This window comes from Spermophilus citellus (genome assembly GCF_964194105.1).
Source record: "Spermophilus citellus genome assembly, chromosome: 1".
Classification (NCBI taxonomy): domain Eukaryota; kingdom Metazoa; phylum Chordata; class Mammalia; order Rodentia; family Sciuridae; genus Spermophilus; species Spermophilus citellus.
This window is the reverse complement of record NC_138182.1, coordinates 70,425,587-70,434,974: the sequence shown is the minus strand read 5'-3', so window position 1 is coordinate 70,434,974 and position 9,388 is coordinate 70,425,587. Positions and strand designations below refer to the sequence as shown.

General features: G+C 40.2%; 1 long non-coding RNA gene across 1 annotated transcript; it reads left to right on the top strand.

Annotated features, from left to right (window-relative positions):
* Window positions 1-8,996, top strand: LOC308650386. The gene is made up of 4 exons (XR_014022323.1): window positions 1-1,289; window positions 6,258-6,480; window positions 7,003-7,057; window positions 8,405-8,996. It is a non-coding gene; the product is annotated as an uncharacterized lncRNA (long non-coding RNA).
* Window positions 8,997-9,388: the final 392 nt, after the last annotated feature.

Here is a 9,388-nt window from a genome sequence, read left to right as displayed (position 1 = left end):
GTGGTTGAGTTCTTTCCTCACGTGAGTGAGGCACTGGGTTTGATTCTCAGTGCCGCATAAAATAAATATTTATTTTTAAAAAGAATGGGTTGTTGTAAAACGAGAGTTCAGCTTCCTCTGTTGACTCTCTTGCCTTGTGATCTCTCCCTTCATAAAGTGTCCACTTGCTTTCTGATTTTCCACCATGCCTGGACCAGCACATGGCTTCACCAAAAGCCAAACAGGTACCAGTACTATGCACTGAGACTTCCAGAGCTATGAGCTAAAATAAACCTCTTTCCTTTATAAATGGCCCAACCTTAGGTATATTGTTGTAGCAATAGAAAATGGACTAAGATACCCACCGGCATACAGGTGGCTCCTCTGAGCTTCCTTCCTTCCCTCTTGTGACCAAGGGTAGGGGACAGGGAAACTAGAGTGATCCCTTTTCTCACCGAGTATTTCTGAAAGTGGACTGGGGGTATTAATCCAGAGTTTGGTGGGGTTAAATGCGTGTAAGCAGGTCAAGTGAGACCTACCAAATGTTTTACTCAGGATCTTGGTATGAAAGTCTCTTGGGATTTTCACTCAGAGCCCTGAGTTCCAGTTCGCATTTGCATTAGATCAAGGTCACCGGGGGAGACTTTAAGACATAGCAATGCCCAGGCTGGCTCTTTTTCTCCAGAAAGTCCTATTTAACTAGTCTATTGGCCCCTAAACTTCCCAGGTGATTCTTATGTGCATTCTGGGCTGAGAATCACTGCTTTGAAAGGATTTCAAGGGCTGATTCAGCCAATTCCTCCATGTTTTGAGCCCTATGTGGTGGTAACTATGAAATTAGGTCTTCTCCTCCAACTCTTTAAAAAGAATATATCTATTTATCTGAAAACCTCTATGTGATCTCCTTTTATTTATAGAAACTAATTTATAGCTCCATTTTTCTTCTCCTGGAAGGTCCTGCACTTTCTTCCTTGTGGTTGAGTCGTAACATTTGCAGCTGGTACGGCCCTGAATGCACATGGAATTACTTAGTGTTTTTTTTTTTTTCTGATTTTCTTTTCTGCTTTGGACTCAGATTTATTTGCTTGATTGTTTTCATATGGGCGATGACATCATTTGTTTTTATTTCTATTTCTGAGGGTGAAGGTATTTGCTCCTAATGCTGAGCAGATGCACATCATTAATCACTTGAAAGAGAGCCCAGCAGAAGAGAAGAGAAATGTGGGTGAGGAAAGTGCCAGGAGAGCCCATGGGACCTTCAAGATTTGGCAGACATGAACTTCAGTGAGCTCGATGCTGTCATTTTACTGGTAAGTTAGCTGAAAGCTGTGAGACCAACTGTTCATTTTAATTAATTCTCACTGATATTAAAATTGTCTTCCTCGCCAGTGCTGCCAGCTACTATTTTGATCGTCCGTGCAAGGCTTTGGGTCTGTGGTTCTCAAACTTCACTGCATATGAGAACCACTTGGGAGGCTTTTAAAAACTAATGCTGGGCTTTACATCTGAATCAGTTAAATCAGACTCGGTTGGGGCAGAAACCGAAGCTAGTGTTTTTTGTGTGCCCCAAGTGATTTCTCAGTGCTCCAGCTAGAGTAACCGCTGCTTACTCAACTTGGCCGCATCTGATGGGGTCCAAAGCCATCAATGCCTCCCACCTCTTGCAATTGGGTTTTTGTTGGTTTGGCTGATGGCTGGAATTTTTAAGATTTGCAGATGATTCTCACATGCAGACAAATTTAGGAAGCACTCCTCTGTACCATTGCTTCTCAAGGGACACATGAGTCATAGGCAGATTTTGTTACAAGGTAGGTGGTGACAAGTGGCAGTGGCATGAAGTCCAGACTTTGAGGCCTCAAGGCTTTTTGGAAATCACAGTGGAAGGTTTGCCTATTTCTGGACCTTTTCAGTGCACTTTTAGAATAGTCACATCTTCAAATTAAAGATTGATTTATAAGTGTTTCGGATATTTCCTTGACTTTTTATTATTTTATTCTCTTCATAAGGGATTGTATATGTTTATTTTTTTTTCAAAGCAAAGTCAATTTTATTTTAAGAGTTGCAATATTTTTGAAATTTTGGGAAACAACTTGGAGGTGTCCCATGCTGATGACTGTTATTTAGTCCAGGAAGGAGTTGCTTATTGATATTTGTATATATCTACTCAAATAGGTTTCTTACTGCTATTTTATATACATAGTTATTATAGTTTGAATGTGACGTGACTCCCAAAGACTCATGTGTTAAAGGCTTGGTCCCCAATGCATCAATGTTCAGAGGAAATGATTAGATTGAGAGTTATAACCTCATTAGTGGATTAATCCATTTGATGGATTCATGGTTTAAATGGACTATTGAGAAGTGGGAGGTAGAAAGTAGTTGGAGTAAGGTAGGGTGTATCCTGAAAGGTCCCTTGCTGCTTCCTCTCTGGCTCTCTCTGCTACCTTGCTGCCACAAGCTGAGCACTTTCTTCCACCATGCCCTGGTACCAATGATGTTCTGCTTCACCTCAGGCCCCAATGGATCTAGTCCAGCAGGTACTGAAACTGTGAGCTCCAAATAAATCTTTTTTTTCTATAAGTTTTTGATGGGCATTTGTCACAGCAATGAAAAACTGACCAGTCAATAGTATTTTAGATTCTTATGGCTGTGTAACAAACACCATCAAAACTGAGTGAGTTGGCCAGGCATGGTGGCGTGCATACCTGTCTGTAATCCCAGCAGCTTGGGAGGCTAAGACAGGAGGATTTCAAGATCAAAGCCAGCCTCAGCAAAAGCAAGGCACTAAGAAACTCAGTGAGACCCTGCCTCTAAATAAAATACAAAATTGGGCTGGGGATGTAGCTCAGTGGTTGAGTATTCCTGAGTTCAATTCCTGGTATCCCCCTCACCCCAAATTAACCCATAGTTAACCCATAGTTCATTTCCTTGGTTTTGTGGCTTGGCCAGCTGGGCTTAGCTGGACTTTGCATGGGCTTTGATGCAGCTGCAGTTATTGGAAGGCTTGACTAAGCTGGTTATCCACAGTGGTGTCTTCAATTATGTGGCTGGGCTGGCTTTCAGGTAATGCATTATTCCATGGGGCAGTCTTGGGTTTTGTATAACCAAGAGACCTGTGTGGGCGCCTTACATGAGAGCCAGCATTCCCAGAATAAGCATAAGATAAACATTGGCACATTAAAATTTTGGTGGGTTTATTTGGGCAGACATTCATATATGAATTGGGCAGTACCAGCTCACAAGCAATTCAGAACTCCCCCTCAGGGTCAAAAGAAGAAAACTTTTGTAAAGTGTTCTTGGAAGCAAGACAAATAAAATATTTGATTGGTTAAAGTGGGAAGTTCCTAGTTGGAGGTTAGTTGGTAGTCTCTGATTGGTCAAGCTTCAGTTTTATTTTTGTAGGCTATTATCATCACTCTGAGCTGGTTTTCTGCTTGCTGATATAGGAGCCAAGGTGCTGGGACATCTCAGCCTGATGGTCTTCTAGTTGATTATTTTAACACAAGAGATCCAGGCTTTCTTTCTTTCTTTCTTTCTTTCTTTCTTTCTTTCTTTCTTTCTTTCTTTCTTTCTTTCTTTCTTTCTTTCTTTCTTTCTTCTTTTTCGTCTTCATCTTCTTCCTCTTCCTCTTCCTCTTCTTCTTCTCCTCCCCCCTCTTCTTCTTCCTCTCCTCCTCCTCCTCCTTCTCTTTCTCTTCCTCCTCCTCCTCCTCCTCTTCCTCTTCTTCTTTTTCTACTCCTCCTTCTACATTTTATTTTAAGGCTTTAGGATCAAGGGAGATAACATGAGTGAATCCACTCTTGTCTTCTCCTTGTCTTCTCAAATGTTTTTTGGGACAGATTTAACATCTAATTCATTAATTAATATGATTGATATATTCATTTTGGATTTTCCCAAGGGTCCTGATTTTATTGCTTTGGAAATTATACTTCCATAAAAGTTAAGAGTTTATAGATTTATTTGGGAGACAGATTGGGGTTTTATTTAAGAGTAAGAAATTTGTTGGAATAAATGAGTACTTAGAAAAAGAAAGAACTTTGGCCTTAGGGCAAAAGAAGTTTGAAAGAGTTAAAATGAGGAAAGCTGATGACTTGGACTTTCCTCTTATAAAGTAGACGCAAAGGGAGATTCATTTTATTTGTGTTACTGATATTTAAGAATTTACTCTTTTCTTCCACTGCACATAGGATTGCCTAGAGAGAGCTTGGTAAAGATTGTTGCCTCTAACATCTGATGTTAAAATTAGCATTTTCACACCTAAGACAGTATTACTCGTAAATCAATCTAAAAAAGTACTGCTATTTTAAAACTCTTTTGTTCCATTTTGAAATTCTTTTGTTCTATTTTGAAATTCTTTTGTGCTATTTTAAAATTCTTTTGTTTTTAGGAAGTAAAAAGTTACCTCACATGTTTAACAATAGTTTTACTTGGTACCAGACTTGAAATATTTAGCAAAAATTTATGTCATGATGTGGTATCCCAGCTTGTGTCTTCAGAATTTAATATTGCTTATATATACGTATACTTTTGTTCTTATGAGATTAAAATAAGCCCTTTGCATCTCTAAAGTCCCATGCTGCCAGGGCTCCATTGAAACTATACAAAATCCCTCATGACAGGGCCTGTGTTTTAATATTTGTCACCAACTTTTTACGAAAGAATATCTGACTAACTTTGATAATTATTGTTATCCTGGCTTATAAAGACAAAGTAAATGGATTAATTTAAAGTCATTTTTAACTCTAGAATACTTTAAAGAAATGCTGTTTTTATTGGCCCTAATTTCCATCACATGGGGTTAGGCCCCAATTTCCTTAATAAGACACCCATAGCACAAGAATTAAAACCAAGAATCAACAAATGGGACGAATTCAAACTAAAAAGTTTTTTTTTTTTCAGCAAGAGAAATAATATGTGAGGTGAACAGGGAGCCTACATCCTGGGAACAAATTTTTACCCCTCACACATCAGATAGAGCTCTAATCTCTAGGATATACAAAGAACTCAACAAGCTAAGCACCAAAAAAACAAGTAACCCAATCAATAAATGGGCTAAGGACCTGAACAGACACTTCTCAGAATGCAATCAATCAACAATTACACGAAAAAAAGCTCACTATCTCTAGCAATCAAAGAAATGCAAATTAAAACTACTCTAAGATACCATCTCACTCCAATAAGAAAGGCAGCCATTATGAAGTCAAACAAGTGCTGGCAAGGATGTTGGGGAAAAAGGTACACTCATACATTGCTGGTGGGACTGCATATTGGTGCAGCCAACTTGAAAAGCAGTATGGAGATTCCTTGGAAAGCTGGGAATGGAACCACCATTTGACCCAACTATCCCTCTTCTCGGTCTATACCCAAAGGACCTAAAAACAGAATACTACAGGGACACAGCCACATTAATGTTTATAGCAGCAAAATTCACAATAGCTAGACTGTGGAGCCAACCTAGATGCCCTTCAATGGATGAATGGATAAAAAAATGTGGCATATATACACAATGGAATATTACTCAGCACTAAAAAATAACAAGATCATGGCGTTTTCAGGGAAATGGATGGCATTAGATCAGATTATTCGAAGTGAAGTTAGCCAATACCTAAAAAACAAATGCTGAATGTCTTCTCTAATATAAAGGGGATGACTCAAAATGAGGGTAGGAAGGAAGAGCATGAGAAGAAGATTACCTCTAGAGAGGGAAGAGAGGTGGGAGGGAAAGGGAGGGAGAAGGGGAATTGCATGGAAGATGGAAGGAGACCCTCATGGTTATACAAAATACATGTATGAAGGTGTGAGAAAAAAAAAGAATAGTGTCACCTTAGATTGGGTAGAGAGAAGTGATGGGAGGGGCGGGGAGGGGATGGGGGGAAAGGAAGGATAGTAGAATGAAATAGACATTATTATTGCTGTGTGTATATATGTGACTGTATGACCAATGTGATTCTGCAACCTGTATACTCAGAAAAATGAGAAATTATACCCCATCTGATTCAAATGTATGATATGTCAGTCATTGTACTGTCATGTGTAACTAATTAAAACAAATAAAAAATTAAAAAAAAAGAAAGGCTGTTTTTATATTCTAATTGTGTGTTCCTGCTCACATGCACACTCATTCTTTTGTTACTGTAGTTGCACATTTATGCAGTGGTGTGATAATGTGATATAGGTAGACGTGTAACTATCGAACCTTAGGCCCTTGCTCTCAGTGTCAGAGGGTTCATATGTTTTTGTCAGCTGCCTTCATTAACCTCCACTCTCTGTCTTTGCAGGTGGTCTTGCAGTGACCCTGGGTGCCCTGGATGGGAAGGACTGCCTTGTCAACAGTTCTGTGAAGGACCCTTCCTGCTCTGCCCTCTGCTGGAAGGCCCAGCGGCTGCTGCTGTGTTTCCCTTGGGAGGGCAGCCAAAGCCTTCCTGCTTGTGGATTCTAGTACATCAGGGTGACAATCCACGGGGACAAAGAGGAAGCAGAAGGTGGAAAGTTCCCGGCCAGGTAAACAGGTTCTGCAGTGCTCCCTCTTTTCCTTCCTCCTGATGAGCATTAATGTTCTGATAGCTTGACAAATCATCTTTAGTTATGTGGCTGCAGTATTTGGTTAATTGGCTTCAGGTTGCAGGTGGGGATGTCAAGGACTATGATTTAAGGTGATGAGACCAGAGGGCTTTGAATCATACGGAAGACATATTCTTTCAAAATACATTGATTTGCTTTGTAAGGGAAAAATTCTACATATTAGTTCTCTTTTATTATATCCTTCAGCTGTGTGGATTAAATTGCATTTGCTTTGATTGCTTCCTATTGATCCTAGTAAATTTGGCCTTCATTTTTCTTACTAATTGGATATTTAAATGAATTCTCTTGGAACAGATCTCTTATGTGTCTGTGAGCTTCAGTTCTGAATATTGCAGTGTTGAGAGTCCACCGGGAACTGATGGTGTTAATCCTTTTTACAATCATGGTTTCAGGCACCTAAGAACATTTTCTCCCGCTCAGTTAGGTTTTCTCATCCCGTAGGTTTGCTGCTAATGACGGCGATGCTGCAGCACAGAATCCTAGACGTGACAAGGATGTGAGTGAGCCCCACGGGGATGCAACCAACAGAATGCCACCAACATTTGCTTTTGTGGCATAGCCCCTTGGCATATTTCTGCTGGCGCAGGAAAAATGATGGGGGAGTTGTTTTATAGCACATTAGAAAAGTGGTGCTTCAGCTATGATATTTAGAGGAATTTGCCCAAGTAAAAATACTTTAGCTCCAACCAAATGAATTACTTTACCATTTGATTGTGGGTACTTCAAATGTGATTTTTTTTCCCCTTATACAAGGAATTGAACCCAGGGACACTAAACCCCACTGAGCCACGTCCCCAACTCCCACCTCTTTTTTTTTTTTTTTGGAGATAGGGTCTTGCTAAGTTGCTCAGGGCCTCACTAAGTTGTTGAGGCTGGCTTTGAACTTGTGATCTTCCTGCCTTAGCCTCCCAAGTTGCTGGGATTACAAGTGTGCACTATCATGCCTGGCTCAAATGTGATCTTGACTCACAAAAACCATCATTAAATTATTCAGCACAGGGACTGGGGCTGTAGCTCAGTGGCAGAGCACTTGCCTAGTACCTGTGAGGCTCTGAGTTTGATCCTCAGCAGCATCACATAAAAATGATAAATAAATGAAATAAAAAAGCAAAAAAATTTTTTAAAAAAATTATCATGGTTTCTATGTAAGCATATTTTTATTTTGATTTTCAGGATTCCCCACCCCCACTCCATGGTGTGGGGATTGATCCCAGAAGCTTACACATGGTAGGCAAGCACTGTACCACTGAGCAACATCCCCAGCCTTTTTATTTTGTAACCGTTCTTTTATTTTATCTTGAGATCTTGCTAAGTTGCTGAGGCTGGCCTAGAACTTGTGATCATCCTGGGAATACAGGTGTGTGCCACCGCGCCTGGAGATTTTCCAGTCTTTAAAGTCAGAAGCAACACTCTCATTCCATGTTTCAAACAGATGGACCTTGGGCTGTTCTAGAGTTTCTCCTGAATCTTCAGGCTGGTTCCTTTCATAGGCACTAACTATAACTATGTGGGTTGATATGTTATTAATAATAACCATGACAAAAAGCAGGGAGAATTTAAGTGAGATGGTGTTCTTTGAATATCAGTTTCTCCATTTACAACTGAACTAATTTTAGTTATTTTCTATTCATGATTTGGATAAAGCCATGTCACTTTAAAAAAGTTACTATGCATATCATACCTTTTGGATATGCTATATATGTGTAAACTGCTGGACACCCAGGTATTAGCAGAAATCGGAGTAGTTATCTGTAAAATACTCATCTGATTTGGATATCTTTTGAATTATTGCTTTCTGTGCACTCATCCTCTGCTATTTTCTTTCCTTTTCCTTTTTACATAGGATTGGAGAAGAGAGGATAAGTGAAGCAATTTCTGAGTGATTAAACAACAACAACAACAGCAACAACAACCCCTCAAACTTCACTATTTCAGGTGAATGTCGTGGTGAGAAGGGACTGCACGCACATATGCATACCTGAACGTGACTGCAGAGCTCTGCTGGAGAGAAAAGTGGTGCATCTTGTTGAGACTTTTGTCCCTCTTAGGTTCCCTCTAGCTTCACTTTGTTAGGCAGATCCTGCTAGCATTGACAAGGATGCTGTAATAGTGCCACATGTCCTTTGTAGTCCCAGAAAGCTATTTAAATACATGAAGGGAAGGGTCACATGCTTTGGATTCTCCTGGTCCCTGAACCCAACTCAGCTTCTAGACGCTGCCCTTCCTACCATGGCAGAGATGCAGGAATCATGGCACGGAAGACTTTCCTCTTTACTTATTGTCTGTCTATTCCACACTAGACTGTAAATTCACAGGAGCAGGAGGTTTTGCCTGTTTTGTTCATGGCTCCATTGCCCCACCAAGCACATCCCCTGGTGCATATGAAGCCCTCAGCACAATGATTTGAATTGAATAAATGCCCAGCATCCCCTGCAGTTTCTCTACACAGGCTTAAAATGGTCCCTGGGGCTTATCATAGAGCATTTATCTGACTGTGATATCTCTCTCTCTCTCTCTCTCTCTCTCTCTCTCTCTCTCTCTCTCTCTCTCTTTCTCTTAGTTGCAAGTGAAATTGCTATAAAATATAATTTATAAAAATTCCTTTAAAACTCACATATTCTCATTGTAAGTGACTGGGTTAAATCCTTGCAGCTCTTTGGTCTGTGACAGGTTTAAGTGGATTGGGCCATCAGGTCTAGCTTGCTCCCCATAAGGTGATACAACACACAGCTCAAGGAGCAGGTGCAGCAGTGCAGTGGCAAGTCCTTGTGTGAAGAAGTCCAAGTTTGGGTAACACTTTTGTACCCTACAAAATCACACAAACAGG